Source organism: Hydractinia symbiolongicarpus, chromosome 14 (assembly GCF_029227915.1).
Source record: "Hydractinia symbiolongicarpus strain clone_291-10 chromosome 14, HSymV2.1, whole genome shotgun sequence".
Classification (NCBI taxonomy): domain Eukaryota; kingdom Metazoa; phylum Cnidaria; class Hydrozoa; order Anthoathecata; family Hydractiniidae; genus Hydractinia; species Hydractinia symbiolongicarpus.
Window position 1 is genome coordinate 7,936,900 of NC_079888.1, and position 14,452 is coordinate 7,951,351.

Here is a 14,452-nt window from a genome sequence, read left to right on the forward strand (position 1 = left end):
CGTGAGGAAGGGATGATTTATCTAAAACTGACTAAGCCATATTTGAATGCTTTCGAGTCATTTCTATAACTTTTGCCAAGTTTATGGCACCACTCATGCTTAGAAGGAGACTTGGTGATTTCCATGGCGCGTTCGTAATGCAATCCAAAGTCTATCGGAAAAAGGCCAAAGTGGGGCACGAACCCACGACCCTGAGATTAAGAGTCTCATGCTTTTCCGACTGAGCTAGCCGGGTTGATTCGTTTTTAGGTGCCGCCACTAAAGCCGTCTTGGACTTACGCAACAATTGACCACACCTAAGATTACCTAAAATTGGGCCACTCGCTTAATCCTACTGTTTGGGCTGGTAAAAGGTTACGTGAGTCGAAACAGGTTCAGCAATGTTAGCTTTCCATAAGGTACACGTGGTACAGAAACAGACGAGGTGAACCAGTGGTTAAGGCGATGGACTGCTAGTCCATTGTGCGCTGCCTGCGTGGGTTCGAATCCCATCTTCGTCGCACATTCGGGTTCTATGGTGAAATTGTTAGCACTCTGGACTTTGAATCCAGCGATCCGAATTCAAATCTCGGTAGAACCTGACTTTCTTTTTGAACTCTGGTTTAATCATTTGTTTAAGAGTTACGTGAGGAAGGGATGATTTATCTAAAATTGACTAAGCCATATTTGAATGCTTTCAAGTCATTTCTTCAACTTTTGCCAAGTTTTTGGCACCACTCATGCTTAGAAGGAGACTTGGTGATTTCCATGGCGCGTTCGTAATGCAATCCAAAGTCTATCGGAAAAAGGCCAACGTGGGGCACGAACCCACGACCCTGAGATTAAGAGTCTCATGCTTTTCCGACTGAGCTGGCCGGGTTGATTCGTTTTTAGGTGCCGCCACTAAAGCCGTCTTGGACTTACGCAACAATTGACCACACCTAAGATTACTTAAAATTGGGCCACTCGCGTAATCCTACTGTTTGGGCTGGTAAAAGGTTACGTGAGTGAAAACAGGTTCAGCAATGTTAGCTTTCCATAAGGTACACGTGGTACAGAAACAGACAAGGTGACCGAGTGGTTTAGGCGATGGACTGGTAGTCCATTGGGCGCTGCCCGCGTGGGTTTGAATCCCATCTTTGTCGCACATTCGGTTCTATGGTGTAATGGTTAGCACTCTGGACTTTGAATCCAGCGATCCGAGTTCAAATCTCGGTAGAACCTGACTTTCTTTCTGAACTCTGATTTAAACATTTGTTTAAGAAATACGTGAGGAAGGGATGATTTATATAAAATTGACTAAGCCATACTTGAAAGCTTTCAAGTCATTTCTTCAACATTTGCCAAGTTTTGGGCACCACTCATGCTTAGAAGGAGACTTGGTGATTTCCATGGCGCGTTCGTAATGCAATCCAAAGTCTATCGGAAAAAGGCCAACGTGGGGCACGAACCCACGACCCTGAGATTAAGAGTCTCATGCTTTTCCGACTGAGCTAGTCGGGTTGATTCGTTTTTAGGTGCCGCCACTAAAGTTGTCTTGGACTTACGCAACAATTGACCACACCTAAGATTACTTAAAATTGGGCCACTCGCGTAATCCTACTGTTTGGGTTGGTAAAAGGTTACGTGAGTCAAAACAGGTTTAGCAATGTTAGCTTTCCATGAGGTACACGTGGTACAGAAACAGACGAGGTGACCGAGTGGTTAAGGCGATGGACTGCTAGTCCATTGGGCGCTGCCAGCGTGGGTTCGAATCCCATCTTTGTCGCACATTCGGTTCTATGGTGTAATGGTTAGCACTCTGGACTTTGAATCCAGCGATCCGAGTTCAAATCTCGGTAGAACCTGACTTTCTTTCTGAACTCTGATTTAAACATTTGTTTAAGAAATACGTGAGGAAAGGATGATTTATCTAAAATTGACTAAGCCATACTTGAAAGCTTTCAAGTCATTTCTTCAACATTTGCCAGGTTTATGGCAGAACTCATGCTTAGAGGAGAATTGGTGATTTCCAAGGCGCGTTCGTAATGCAAATAAAAGTGTATCAGAAAACGCCCAACGAGGGGCTCGAAACCACGACCCTGAGATTAAGAGTCTCATGCTCTACTGACTGGGCTAGCTGGGCTGATACGATAAAAGGTTCCGCCATTAAAGACGTCTTGGACTTATGCAACAATTGACCAGATCTAAGATTACTTAAAATTGCGCCACTCGCGTAATCCTACTGTTTGGGCTAGTAAAAGGTTACGTGAGTCGAAACAGGTTCAGCAATGTTAGATTTCCATAGAGTAGACGTCGTACACAAACAGACGAGGTGGCCGAGTTGTTAAGGCGATGGACTGCTAATCCATTGTGCGCTGCCTGCGTGGGTTCGAATCCCATCTTCGTCGCACATTCGGTTCTATGGTGAAATTGTTAGCACTCTGGACTTTGAATCCAGCGATCCGAATTCAAATCTCGGTAGAACCTGACTTTCTTTTTGAACTCTGGTTTAATCATTTGTTTAAGAGTTACGTGAGGAAGGGATGATTTATCTGAAATTGACTAAGCCATATTTGAATGCTTTCAAGTCATTTCTTCAACTTTTGCCAAGTTTTTGGCACCACTCATGCTTAGAAGGAGACTTGGTGATTTCCATGGCGCGTTCGTAATGCAATCCAAAGTCTATCGGAAAAAGGCCAACGTGGGGCACGAACCCACGACCCTGAGATTAAGAGTCTCATGCTTTTCCGACTGAGCTAGCCGGTTTGATTCGTTTTTAGGTGCCGCCACTAAAGCCGTCTTGGACTTACGCAACAATTGACCACACCTAAGATTACTTAAAATTGGGCCACTCGCGTAATCCTACTGTTTGGGCTGGTAAAAGGTTACGTGAGTGAAAACAGGTTCAGCAATGTTAGCTTTCCATAAGGTACACGTGGTACAGAAACAGACAAGGTGACCGAGTGGTTTAGGCGATGGACTGCTAGTCCATCGGGCGCTGCCTGCGTGGGTTTGAATCCCATCTTCGTCGCACATTCGGTTCTATGGTGTAATGGTTAGCACTCTGGACTTTGAATCCAGCGATCCGAGTTCAAATCTCGGTAGAACCTGACCTTCTTTCTGAACTCTGATTTAAACATTTGTTTAAGAAATACGTGAGGAAGGGATGATTTATATAAAGTTGACTAAGCCATACTTGAAGGCTTTCAAGTCATTTCTTCAACATTTGCCAAGTTTTTGGCACCACTCATGCTTAGAAGGAGACTTGGTGATTTCCATGGCGCGTTCGTAATGCAATCCAAAGTCTATCGGAAAATGGCCAACGTGGGGCACGAACCCACGACCCTGAGATTAAGAGTCTCATACTCTACTGACTGGGCTAGCTGGGCTGATACGATATTAGATTCCGCCATTAAAGCCGTTTTGGACTTATGCTGCAATTTGACCACACCTAAGATTACTTAAAATTGCGCCACTCGCGTAATCCTACTGTTTGGGCTAGTCAAAGGTTACGTGAGTCAAAGCAGGTTCAGCAATGTTAGCTTTCCATAAGGTACACGTGGTACAGAAACAGACGAGGTGACAGAGTGGTTAAGACGATGGACTGCTAGTCCATTGGGTGCTGCCCGCGTGGGTTCGAATCCCATCTTCGTCGCACATTCGGTTCTATGGTGTAATGGTTAGCACTCTGGACTTTGAATCCAGCGATCCGAGTTCAAATCTCGGTAGAACCTGACTTTCTTTTTGAACTCTGATTTAATCATTTGTTTAAGAGTTACGTGAGGAAGGGATGATTTATCTAAAATTGACTAAGCCATATTTGAATACTTTCAAGTCATTTCTTCAACTTTTGCCAAGTTTATGGCACCACTCATGCTTAGAAGGAGACTTGGTAATTTTCATGGCGCGTTCGTAATGCAATCCAAAGTCTATCAGAAAAAGCCCAACGTGGGGCTCGGACCCACGACCCTGAGATTAAGAGTCTCATGCTTTACCGACTGAGCTAGCCGGGTTGATTCGTTTTTAGGTGCCGCCACTAAAGCCGTCTTGCACTTACGCAACAATTGACCACACCTAAAATTACTTAAAATTGGGTCGCTCGCGTACTCCTACTGTTTGGGCTAGTAAAAGGTTACGTGAGTCGAAACAGGTTCAGCAATGTTAGCTTTCCATAAGGTACACGTGGTAGAGAAACAGACGAGGTGACCCAGTGGTTAAGGCGATGGACTGCTAGTCCATTGGGCGCTGCCCGCGTGGGTTCGAATCCCATCTTCGTCACACATTCGGTTCTATGGTGTAATGGTTAGCACTCTGGACTTTGAATCAAGCGATCCGAGTTCAAATCTCGGTAGAACCTGACTTTCTTTTTGAACTCTGATTTAATCATTTGTTTAAGAGTTAGGTGAGGAAGGGATGATTTATCTAAAATTGACTAAGCCATACTTGAAAGTTTTCAAGTCATTTCTTCAACATTTGCCCAGTTTTTGGCACCACTCATGCTTAGAAGGAGACTTGGTGATTTCCATGGCGCGTTCGTAATGCAATCCAAAGTCTATCGGAAAAAGGCCAACGTGGGGCACAAACACACGACCTTGAGATTAAGAGTCTCATACTCTACTGACTGGGCTAGCTGGGCTGATACGATATAAGATTCCGCCATTAAAGCCGTTTTGGACTTATGCTGCAATTTGACCACACCTAAGATTACTTAAAATTGCGCCACTCGCGTAATCCTACTGTTTGGGCTAGTCAAAGGTTACGTGAGTCAAAGCAGGTTCAGCAATGTTAGCTTTCCATAAGGTACACGTGGTACAGAAACAGACGAGGTGACCGAGTGGTTAAGACGATGGACTGCTAGTCCATTGGGTGCTGCCCGCGTGGGTTCGAATCCCATCTTCGTCGCACATTCGGTTCTATGGTGTAATGGTTAGCACTCTGGACTTTGAATCCAGCGATCCGAGTTCAAATCTCGGTAGAACCTGACTTTCTTTTTGAACTCTGATTTAATCATTTGTTTAAGAGTTACGTGAGGAAGGGATGATTTATCTAAAATTGACTAAGCCATATTTGAATACTTTCAAGTCATTTCTTCAACTTTTGCCAAGTTTATGGCACCACTCATGCTTAGAAGGAGACTTGGTGATTTCCATGGCGCGTTCGTAATGCAATCCAAAGTCTATCAGAAAAAGCCCAACGTGGGGCTCGGACCCACGACCCTGAGATTAAGAGTCTCATGCTTTACCGACTGAGCTAGCCGGGTTGATTCGTTTTTAGGTGCCGCCACTAAAGCCGTCTTGCACTTACGCAACAATTGACCACACCTAAAATTACTTAAAATTGGGTCGCTCGCGTACTCCTACTGTTTGGGCTAGTAAAAGGTTACGTGAGTCGAAACAGGTTCAGCAATGTTAGCTTTCCATAAGGTACACGTGGTAGAGAAACAGACGAGGTGACCCAGTGGTTAAGGCGATGGACTGCTAGTCCATTGGGCGCTGCCCGCGTGGGTTCGAATCCCATCTTCGTCACACATTCGGTTCTATGGTGTAATGGTTAGCACTCTGGACTTTGAATCAAGCGATCCGAGTTCAAATCTTGGTAGAACCTGACTTTCTTTTTGAACTCTGATTTAATCATTTGTTTAAGAGTTACGTGAGGAAGGGATGATTTATCTAAAACTGACTAAGCCATATTTGAATGCTTTCAAGTCATTTCTTCAACTTTTGCCAAGTTTATGGCACCACTCATGCTTAGAAGGAGACTTGGTGATTTCCATGGCGCGTTCGTAATGCAATCCAAAGTCTATCGGAAAAAGGCCAAAGTGGGGCACGAACCCACGACCTTGAGATTAAGAGTCTCATGCTTTTCCGACTGAGCTAGCCGGGTTGATTCGTTTTTAGGTGCCGCCACTAAAGCCGTCCTGGACTTACGCAACAATTGACCACACCTAAGATTACCTAAAATTGGGCCACTCGCTTAATCCTACTGTTTGGGCTGGTAAAAGGTTACGTAAGTCAAAACAGGTTCAGCAATGTCAGCTTTCCATAAGGTACACGTGGTACAGAAACAGACGAGGTGACCGAGTGGTTAAGGCGATGGACTGTTAGTCCATTGGGCGCTGCCCGCGTGGGTTCGAATCCCATCTTCGTAGCACATCCGGTTCTATGGTGTAATGTTTAGCACTCTGGACTTTGAATCCAGCGATCCGAGTTCAAATCTCGGTAGAACCTGACCTTCTCTTTGAATTCTGATTTAATCATTTGTTTGAGAGTTACGTGAGGAAGGGATGATTTATCTAAAATTGACTAAGCCATATTTGAATACTTTCAAGTCATTTCTTCAACTTTTGCCAAGTTTATGGCACCACTCATGCTTAGAAGGAGACTTGGTGATTTCCATGGCGCGTTCGTAATGCAATCCAAAGTCTATCGGAAAAAGGCCAACGTGGGGCACGAACCCACGACCCTGAGATTAAGAGTCTCATGCTTTTCCGACTGAGCTAGTCGGGTTGATTCGTTTTTAGGTGCCGCCACTAAAGTTGTCTTGGACTTACGCAACAATTGACCACACCTAAAATTACTTAAAATTGGGCCACTCGCGTAATCCTACTGTTTGGGCTGGTAAAAGGTTACGTGAGTCGAAACAGGTTCAGCAATGTTAGCTTTCCATAAGGTACACGTGGTACAGAAACAGACGAGGTGAACCAGTGGTTAAGGCGATGGACTGCTAGTCCATTGTGCGCTGCCTGCGTGGGTTCGAATCCCATCTTCGTCGCACATTCGGGTTCTATGGTGAAATTGTTAGCACTCTGGACTTTGAATCCAGCGATCCGAATTCAAATCTCGGTAGAACCTGACTTTCTTTTTGAACTCTGGTTTAATCATTTGTTTAAGAGTTACGTGAGGAAGGGATGATTTATCTAAAATTGACTAAGCCATATTTGAATGCTTTCAAGTCATTTCTTCAACTTTTGCCAAGTTTTTGGCACCACTCATGCTTAGAAGGAGACTTGGTGATTTCCATGGCGCGTTCGTAATGCAATCCAAAGTCTATCGGAAAAAGGCCAACGTGGGGCACGAACCCACGACCCTGAGATTAAGAGTCTCATGCTTTTCCGACTGAGCTGGCCGGGTTGATTCGTTTTTAGGTGCCGCCACTAAAGCCGTCTTGGACTTACGCAACAATTGACCACACCTAAGATTACTTAAAATTGGGCCACTCGCGTAATCCTACTGTTTGGGCTGGTAAAAGGTTACGTGAGTGAAAACAGGTTCAGCAATGTTAGCTTTCCATAAGGTACACGTGGTACAGAAACAGACAAGGTGACCGAGTGGTTTAGGCGATGGACTGGTAGTCCATTGGGCGCTGCCCGCGTGGGTTTGAATCCCATCTTTGTCGCACATTCGGTTCTATGGTGTAATGGTTAGCACTCTGGACTTTGAATCCAGCGATCCGAGTTCAAATCTCGGTAGAACCTGACTTTCTTTCTGAACTCTGATTTAAACATTTGTTTAAGAAATACGTGAGGAAGGGATGATTTATATAAAATTGACTAAGCCATACTTGAAAGCTTTCAAGTCATTTCTTCAACATTTGCCAAGTTTTGGGCACCACTCATGCTTAGAAGGAGACTTGGTGATTTCCATGGCGCGTTCGTAATGCAATCCAAAGTCTATCGGAAAAAGGCCAACGTGGGGCACGAACCCACGACCCTGAGATTAAGAGTCTCATGCTTTTCCGACTGAGCTAGTCGGGTTGATTCGTTTTTAGGTGCCGCCACTAAAGTTGTCTTGGACTTACGCAACAATTGACCACACCTAAGATTACTTAAAATTGGGCCACTCGCGTAATCCTACTGTTTGGGTTGGTAAAAGGTTACGTGAGTCAAAACAGGTTTAGCAATGTTAGCTTTCCATGAGGTACACGTGGTACAGAAACAGACGAGGTGACCGAGTGGTTAAGGCGATGGACTGCTAGTCCATTGGGCGCTGCCAGCGTGGGTTCGAATCCCATCTTTGTCGCACATTCGGTTCTATGGTGTAATGGTTAGCACTCTGGACTTTGAATCCAGCGATCCGAGTTCAAATCTCGGTAGAACCTGACTTTCTTTCTGAACTCTGATTTAAACATTTGTTTAAGAAATACGTGAGGAAAGGATGATTTATCTAAAATTGACTAAGCCATACTTGAAAGCTTTCAAGTCATTTCTTCAACATTTGCCAGGTTTATGGCAGAACTCATGCTTAGAGGAGAATTGGTGATTTCCAAGGCGCGTTCGTAATGCAAATAAAAGTGTATCAGAAAACGCCCAACGAGGGGCTCGAAACCACGACCCTGAGATTAAGAGTCTCATGCTCTACTGACTGGGCTAGCTGGGCTGATACGATAAAAGGTTCCGCCATTAAAGACGTCTTGGACTTATGCAACAATTGACCAGATCTAAGATTACTTAAAATTGCGCCACTCGCGTAATCCTACTGTTTGGGCTAGTAAAAGGTTACGTGAGTCGAAACAGGTTCAGCAATGTTAGATTTCCATAGAGTAGACGTCGTACACAAACAGACGAGGTGGCCGAGTTGTTAAGGCGATGGACTGCTAATCCATTGTGCGCTGCCTGCGTGGGTTCGAATCCCATCTTCGTCGCACATTCGGTTCTATGGTGAAATTGTTAGCACTCTGGACTTTGAATCCAGCGATCCGAATTCAAATCTCGGTAGAACCTGACTTTCTTTTTGAACTCTGGTTTAATCATTTGTTTAAGAGTTACGTGAGGAAGGGATGATTTATCTGAAATTGACTAAGCCATATTTGAATGCTTTCAAGTCATTTCTTCAACTTTTGCCAAGTTTTTGGCACCACTCATGCTTAGAAGGAGACTTGGTGATTTCCATGGCGCGTTCGTAATGCAATCCAAAGTCTATCGGAAAAAGGCCAACGTGGGGCACGAACCCACGACCCTGAGATTAAGAGTCTCATGCTTTTCCGACTGAGCTAGCCGGTTTGATTCGTTTTTAGGTGCCGCCACTAAAGCCGTCTTGGACTTACGCAACAATTGACCACACCTAAGATTACTTAAAATTGGGCCACTCGCGTAATCCTACTGTTTGGGCTGGTAAAAGGTTACGTGAGTGAAAACAGGTTCAGCAATGTTAGCTTTCCATAAGGTACACGTGGTACAGAAACAGACAAGGTGACCGAGTGGTTTAGGCGATGGACTGCTAGTCCATCGGGCGCTGCCTGCGTGGGTTTGAATCCCATCTTCGTCGCACATTCGGTTCTATGGTGTAATGGTTAGCACTCTGGACTTTGAATCCAGCGATCCGAGTTCAAATCTCGGTAGAACCTGACCTTCTTTCTGAACTCTGATTTAAACATTTGTTTAAGAAATACGTGAGGAAGGGATGATTTATATAAAGTTGACTAAGCCATACTTGAAGGCTTTCAAGTCATTTCTTCAACATTTGCCAAGTTTTTGGCACCACTCATGCTTAGAAGGAGACTTGGTGATTTCCATGGCGCGTTCGTAATGCAATCCAAAGTCTATCGGAAAATGGCCAACGTGGGGCACGAACCCACGACCCTGAGATTAAGAGTCTCATACTCTACTGACTGGGCTAGCTGGGCTGATACGATATTAGATTCCGCCATTAAAGCCGTTTTGGACTTATGCTGCAATTTGACCACACCTAAGATTACTTAAAATTGCGCCACTCGCGTAATCCTACTGTTTGGGCTAGTCAAAGGTTACGTGAGTCAAAGCAGGTTCAGCAATGTTAGCTTTCCATAAGGTACACGTGGTACAGAAACAGACGAGGTGACAGAGTGGTTAAGACGATGGACTGCTAGTCCATTGGGTGCTGCCCGCGTGGGTTCGAATCCCATCTTCGTCGCACATTCGGTTCTATGGTGTAATGGTTAGCACTCTGGACTTTGAATCCAGCGATCCGAGTTCAAATCTCGGTAGAACCTGACTTTCTTTTTGAACTCTGATTTAATCATTTGTTTAAGAGTTACGTGAGGAAGGGATGATTTATCTAAAATTGACTAAGCCATATTTGAATACTTTCAAGTCATTTCTTCAACTTTTGCCAAGTTTATGGCACCACTCATGCTTAGAAGGAGACTTGGTAATTTTCATGGCGCGTTCGTAATGCAATCCAAAGTCTATCAGAAAAAGCCCAACGTGGGGCTCGGACCCACGACCCTGAGATTAAGAGTCTCATGCTTTACCGACTGAGCTAGCCGGGTTGATTCGTTTTTAGGTGCCGCCACTAAAGCCGTCTTGCACTTACGCAACAATTGACCACACCTAAAATTACTTAAAATTGGGTCGCTCGCGTACTCCTACTGTTTGGGCTAGTAAAAGGTTACGTGAGTCGAAACAGGTTCAGCAATGTTAGCTTTCCATAAGGTACACGTGGTAGAGAAACAGACGAGGTGACCCAGTGGTTAAGGCGATGGACTGCTAGTCCATTGGGCGCTGCCCGCGTGGGTTCGAATCCCATCTTCGTCACACATTCGGTTCTATGGTGTAATGGTTAGCACTCTGGACTTTGAATCAAGCGATCCGAGTTCAAATCTCGGTAGAACCTGACTTTCTTTTTGAACTCTGATTTAATCATTTGTTTAAGAGTTAGGTGAGGAAGGGATGATTTATCTAAAATTGACTAAGCCATACTTGAAAGTTTTCAAGTCATTTCTTCAACATTTGCCCAGTTTTTGGCACCACTCATGCTTAGAAGGAGACTTGGTGATTTCCATGGCGCGTTCGTAATGCAATCCAAAGTCTATCGGAAAAAGGCCAACGTGGGGCACAAACACACGACCTTGAGATTAAGAGTCTCATACTCTACTGACTGGGCTAGCTGGGCTGATACGATATAAGATTCCGCCATTAAAGCCGTTTTGGACTTATGCTGCAATTTGACCACACCTAAGATTACTTAAAATTGCGCCACTCGCGTAATCCTACTGTTTGGGCTAGTCAAAGGTTACGTGAGTCAAAGCAGGTTCAGCAATGTTAGCTTTCCATAAGGTACACGTGGTACAGAAACAGACGAGGTGACCGAGTGGTTAAGACGATGGACTGCTAGTCCATTGGGTGCTGCCCGCGTGGGTTCGAATCCCATCTTCGTCGCACATTCGGTTCTATGGTGTAATGGTTAGCACTCTGGACTTTGAATCCAGCGATCCGAGTTCAAATCTCGGTAGAACCTGACTTTCTTTTTGAACTCTGATTTAATCATTTGTTTAAGAGTTACGTGAGGAAGGGATGATTTATCTAAAATTGACTAAGCCATATTTGAATACTTTCAAGTCATTTCTTCAACTTTTGCCAAGTTTATGGCACCACTCATGCTTAGAAGGAGACTTGGTGATTTCCATGGCGCGTTCGTAATGCAATCCAAAGTCTATCAGAAAAAGCCCAACGTGGGGCTCGGACCCACGACCCTGAGATTAAGAGTCTCATGCTTTACCGACTGAGCTAGCCGGGTTGATTCGTTTTTAGGTGCCGCCACTAAAGCCGTCTTGCACTTACGCAACAATTGACCACACCTAAAATTACTTAAAATTGGGTCGCTCGCGTACTCCTACTGTTTGGGCTAGTAAAAGGTTACGTGAGTCGAAACAGGTTCAGCAATGTTAGCTTTCCATAAGGTACACGTGGTAGAGAAACAGACGAGGTGACCCAGTGGTTAAGGCGATGGACTGCTAGTCCATTGGGCGCTGCCCGCGTGGGTTCGAATCCCATCTTCGTCACACATTCGGTTCTATGGTGTAATGGTTAGCACTCTGGACTTTGAATCAAGCGATCCGAGTTCAAATCTTGGTAGAACCTGACTTTCTTTTTGAACTCTGATTTAATCATTTGTTTAAGAGTTACGTGAGGAAGGGATGATTTATCTAAAACTGACTAAGCCATATTTGAATGCTTTCAAGTCATTTCTTCAACTTTTGCCAAGTTTATGGCACCACTCATGCTTAGAAGGAGACTTGGTGATTTCCATGGCGCGTTCGTAATGCAATCCAAAGTCTATCGGAAAAAGGCCAAAGTGGGGCACGAACCCACGACCTTGAGATTAAGAGTCTCATGCTTTTCCGACTGAGCTAGCCGGGTTGATTCGTTTTTAGGTGCCGCCACTAAAGCCGTCCTGGACTTACGCAACAATTGACCACACCTAAGATTACCTAAAATTGGGCCACTCGCTTAATCCTACTGTTTGGGCTGGTAAAAGGTTACGTAAGTCAAAACAGGTTCAGCAATGTCAGCTTTCCATAAGGTACACGTGGTACAGAAACAGACGAGGTGACCGAGTGGTTAAGGCGATGGACTGTTAGTCCATTGGGCGCTGCCCGCGTGGGTTCGAATCCCATCTTCGTAGCACATCCGGTTCTATGGTGTAATGTTTAGCACTCTGGACTTTGAATCCAGCGATCCGAGTTCAAATCTCGGTAGAACCTGACCTTCTCTTTGAATTCTGATTTAATCATTTGTTTGAGAGTTACGTGAGGAAGGGATGATTTATCTAAAATTGACTAAGCCATATTTGAATACTTTCAAGTCATTTCTTCAACTTTTGCCAAGTTTATGGCACCACTCATGCTTAGAAGGAGACTTGGTGATTTCCATGGCGCGTTCGTAATGCAATCCAAAGTCTATCGGAAAAAGGCCAACGTGGGGCACGAACCCACGACCCTGAGATTAAGAGTCTCATGCTTTTCCGACTGAGCTAGTCGGGTTGATTCGTTTTTAGGTGCCGCCACTAAAGTTGTCTTGGACTTACGCAACAATTGACCACACCTAAAATTACTTAAAATTGGGCCACTCGCGTAATCCTACTGTTTGGGCTGGTAAAAAGTTACGTGAGTCGAAACAGGTTCAGCAATGTTAGCTTTCCATAAAGTGGACGTGGTACCGAAACAGACGAGGTGGCCGAGTGGTTAAGGCAATGGACTACTAACCCATTGGGCTGTGCCTGCGTGGGTTCGAATCCCATCTTCTTCGCACATTCGGTTCTATGCTGTAATGTTTAGCACTCTGGACTTTGAATCCAGCGATCCGAGTTCAAATCTCGGTAGAACCTGACCTTCTCTTTGAATTCTGATTTAATCATTTGTTTGAGAGTTACGTGAGGAAGGGATGATTTATCTAAAATTGACTAAGCCATATTTGAATACTTTCAAGTCATTTCTTCAACTTTTGCCAAGTTTATGGCACCACTCATGCTTAGAAGGAGACTTGGTGATTTCCATGGCGCGTTCGTAATGCAATCCAAAGTCTATCGGAAAAAGGCCAACGTGGGGCACGAATCCACGACCCTGAGATTAAGAGTCTCATGCTTTTCCGACTGAGCTAGTCGGGTTGATTCGTTTTTAGGTGCCGCCACTAAAGTTGTCTTGGACTTACGCAACAATTGACCACACCTAAAATTACTTAAAATTGGGCCACTCGCGTAATCCTACTGTTTGGGCTGGTAAAAGGTTACGTGAGTCGAAACAGGTTCAGCAATGTTAGCTTTCCATAAAGTGGACGTGGTACAGAAACAGACGAGGTGGCCGAGTGGTTAAGGCAATGGACTGCTAACCCATTGGGCTGTGCCTGCGTGGGTTCGAATCCCATCTTCTTCGCACATTCGGTTCTATGCTGTAATGGTTAGCACTCTGGACTTTGAATCCAGCGATCCGAGTTTAAATCTCGGTAGAACCTGACTTTCATTTTGAACTCTGACTTAATCATTTATTTAAGAAATGCGTGAGGAAGGGATGATTTATCTAAAATTGACTAACCCGTATTTGAATGCTTTCAAGTCATTTCTTCAACATTTGCCTGGTTTATGGACTTTGAATCCAGCGATCCGAGTTCAAATCTCGGTAGAACCTGACCTTCTTTTTGAATTCTGATTGAATCTTTTGTTTAAAAAATATGTGAGGGAAAGGCTGATTTATTTAAAATTGACTAAGCCATATTTGAATGCTTTCAAGTCATTTCTTCGACGTTTGCCAGGTTTATGGCAGAACTCATGCTTAGAGGAGAATTGGTGATTTCCACGGCGCGTTCGTAATGCAATTAAAAGTGTATCAGAAAACTCCCAACGTGGGGTTCGAACCCACGACCCTACGATGAAGAGTCTCATGCTGTACCGACTGCGCTAGCCGGGCCGATTCGTCATTAGATTCCGCCGTTAAAGCCGTCTTGGACTTACGCAACAATTGACCACGCCTAAGATTACTTAAAATTGGGCCACTCACGTAATCCTACTCTTTGGGCTGGTAAAAGGTTACGTGAGTCGAAACAGGTTCAGCAATGTTAGCTTTCCATAAAGTAGACGTGGTACAGAAACAGACGAGGTGGCCGAGTGGTTAAGACGATGGACTGCTAATCCTTCGGGCTCTGCCCGCGTGGTTTCGAATCACATCTTCGTCGCATATGCAGTTCTATGGTGAAATGGTTGGCACTCTGGACTTTGAATCCATCGATCCGAGTTCAAATGTC

At 44.6% G+C, this 14,452-nt stretch overlaps 21 non-coding genes across 21 annotated transcripts; 17 read left to right on the forward strand and 4 right to left on the reverse strand.

The window, feature by feature from the left end:
• The first annotated feature begins 1,042 nt into the window (after window positions 1-1,042).
• Window positions 1,043-1,124, forward strand: Trnat-ggu (transfer RNA threonine (anticodon GGU)). The gene has a single exon. It is a non-coding gene; the product is annotated as a tRNA-Thr (tRNA).
• Window positions 1,125-1,131: 7 nt separating this feature from the next.
• Window positions 1,132-1,203, forward strand: Trnaq-uug (transfer RNA glutamine (anticodon UUG)). Its single transcript has one exon. It is a non-coding gene; the product is annotated as a tRNA-Gln (tRNA).
• A 551-nt stretch (window positions 1,204-1,754) lies between these two features.
• Trnaq-uug (transfer RNA glutamine (anticodon UUG)) lies at window positions 1,755-1,826 on the forward strand. The gene has a single exon. It is a non-coding gene; the product is annotated as a tRNA-Gln (tRNA).
• A 1,173-nt stretch (window positions 1,827-2,999) lies between these two features.
• Window positions 3,000-3,071, forward strand: Trnaq-uug (transfer RNA glutamine (anticodon UUG)). The gene has a single exon. It is a non-coding gene; the product is annotated as a tRNA-Gln (tRNA).
• Window positions 3,072-3,623: 552 nt separating this feature from the next.
• Window positions 3,624-3,695, forward strand: Trnaq-uug (transfer RNA glutamine (anticodon UUG)). Its single transcript has one exon. It is a non-coding gene; the product is annotated as a tRNA-Gln (tRNA).
• Window positions 3,696-3,901: 206 nt separating this feature from the next.
• Trnak-cuu (transfer RNA lysine (anticodon CUU)) lies at window positions 3,902-3,974 on the reverse strand. The gene has a single exon. It is a non-coding gene; the product is annotated as a tRNA-Lys (tRNA).
• Window positions 3,975-4,246: 272 nt separating this feature from the next.
• Trnaq-uug (transfer RNA glutamine (anticodon UUG)) lies at window positions 4,247-4,318 on the forward strand. Its single transcript has one exon. It is a non-coding gene; the product is annotated as a tRNA-Gln (tRNA).
• A 552-nt stretch (window positions 4,319-4,870) lies between these two features.
• Trnaq-uug (transfer RNA glutamine (anticodon UUG)) lies at window positions 4,871-4,942 on the forward strand. Its single transcript has one exon. It is a non-coding gene; the product is annotated as a tRNA-Gln (tRNA).
• Window positions 4,943-5,148: 206 nt separating this feature from the next.
• On the reverse strand, window positions 5,149-5,221 carry Trnak-cuu (transfer RNA lysine (anticodon CUU)). Its single transcript has one exon. It is a non-coding gene; the product is annotated as a tRNA-Lys (tRNA).
• Window positions 5,222-6,116: 895 nt separating this feature from the next.
• Trnaq-uug (transfer RNA glutamine (anticodon UUG)) lies at window positions 6,117-6,188 on the forward strand. Its single transcript has one exon. It is a non-coding gene; the product is annotated as a tRNA-Gln (tRNA).
• Window positions 6,189-7,274: 1,086 nt separating this feature from the next.
• Trnat-ggu (transfer RNA threonine (anticodon GGU)) lies at window positions 7,275-7,356 on the forward strand. The gene has a single exon. It is a non-coding gene; the product is annotated as a tRNA-Thr (tRNA).
• Window positions 7,357-7,363: 7 nt separating this feature from the next.
• Window positions 7,364-7,435, forward strand: Trnaq-uug (transfer RNA glutamine (anticodon UUG)). The gene has a single exon. It is a non-coding gene; the product is annotated as a tRNA-Gln (tRNA).
• A 551-nt stretch (window positions 7,436-7,986) lies between these two features.
• Window positions 7,987-8,058, forward strand: Trnaq-uug (transfer RNA glutamine (anticodon UUG)). The gene has a single exon. It is a non-coding gene; the product is annotated as a tRNA-Gln (tRNA).
• Window positions 8,059-9,231: 1,173 nt separating this feature from the next.
• On the forward strand, window positions 9,232-9,303 carry Trnaq-uug (transfer RNA glutamine (anticodon UUG)). Its single transcript has one exon. It is a non-coding gene; the product is annotated as a tRNA-Gln (tRNA).
• A 552-nt stretch (window positions 9,304-9,855) lies between these two features.
• Window positions 9,856-9,927, forward strand: Trnaq-uug (transfer RNA glutamine (anticodon UUG)). Its single transcript has one exon. It is a non-coding gene; the product is annotated as a tRNA-Gln (tRNA).
• A 206-nt stretch (window positions 9,928-10,133) lies between these two features.
• On the reverse strand, window positions 10,134-10,206 carry Trnak-cuu (transfer RNA lysine (anticodon CUU)). The gene has a single exon. It is a non-coding gene; the product is annotated as a tRNA-Lys (tRNA).
• A 272-nt stretch (window positions 10,207-10,478) lies between these two features.
• On the forward strand, window positions 10,479-10,550 carry Trnaq-uug (transfer RNA glutamine (anticodon UUG)). Its single transcript has one exon. It is a non-coding gene; the product is annotated as a tRNA-Gln (tRNA).
• Window positions 10,551-11,102: 552 nt separating this feature from the next.
• Window positions 11,103-11,174, forward strand: Trnaq-uug (transfer RNA glutamine (anticodon UUG)). The gene has a single exon. It is a non-coding gene; the product is annotated as a tRNA-Gln (tRNA).
• A 206-nt stretch (window positions 11,175-11,380) lies between these two features.
• Trnak-cuu (transfer RNA lysine (anticodon CUU)) lies at window positions 11,381-11,453 on the reverse strand. The gene has a single exon. It is a non-coding gene; the product is annotated as a tRNA-Lys (tRNA).
• Window positions 11,454-12,348: 895 nt separating this feature from the next.
• Window positions 12,349-12,420, forward strand: Trnaq-uug (transfer RNA glutamine (anticodon UUG)). Its single transcript has one exon. It is a non-coding gene; the product is annotated as a tRNA-Gln (tRNA).
• A 462-nt stretch (window positions 12,421-12,882) lies between these two features.
• Trnas-acu (transfer RNA serine (anticodon ACU)) lies at window positions 12,883-12,964 on the forward strand. Its single transcript has one exon. It is a non-coding gene; the product is annotated as a tRNA-Ser (tRNA).
• Window positions 12,965-14,452: the final 1,488 nt, after the last annotated feature.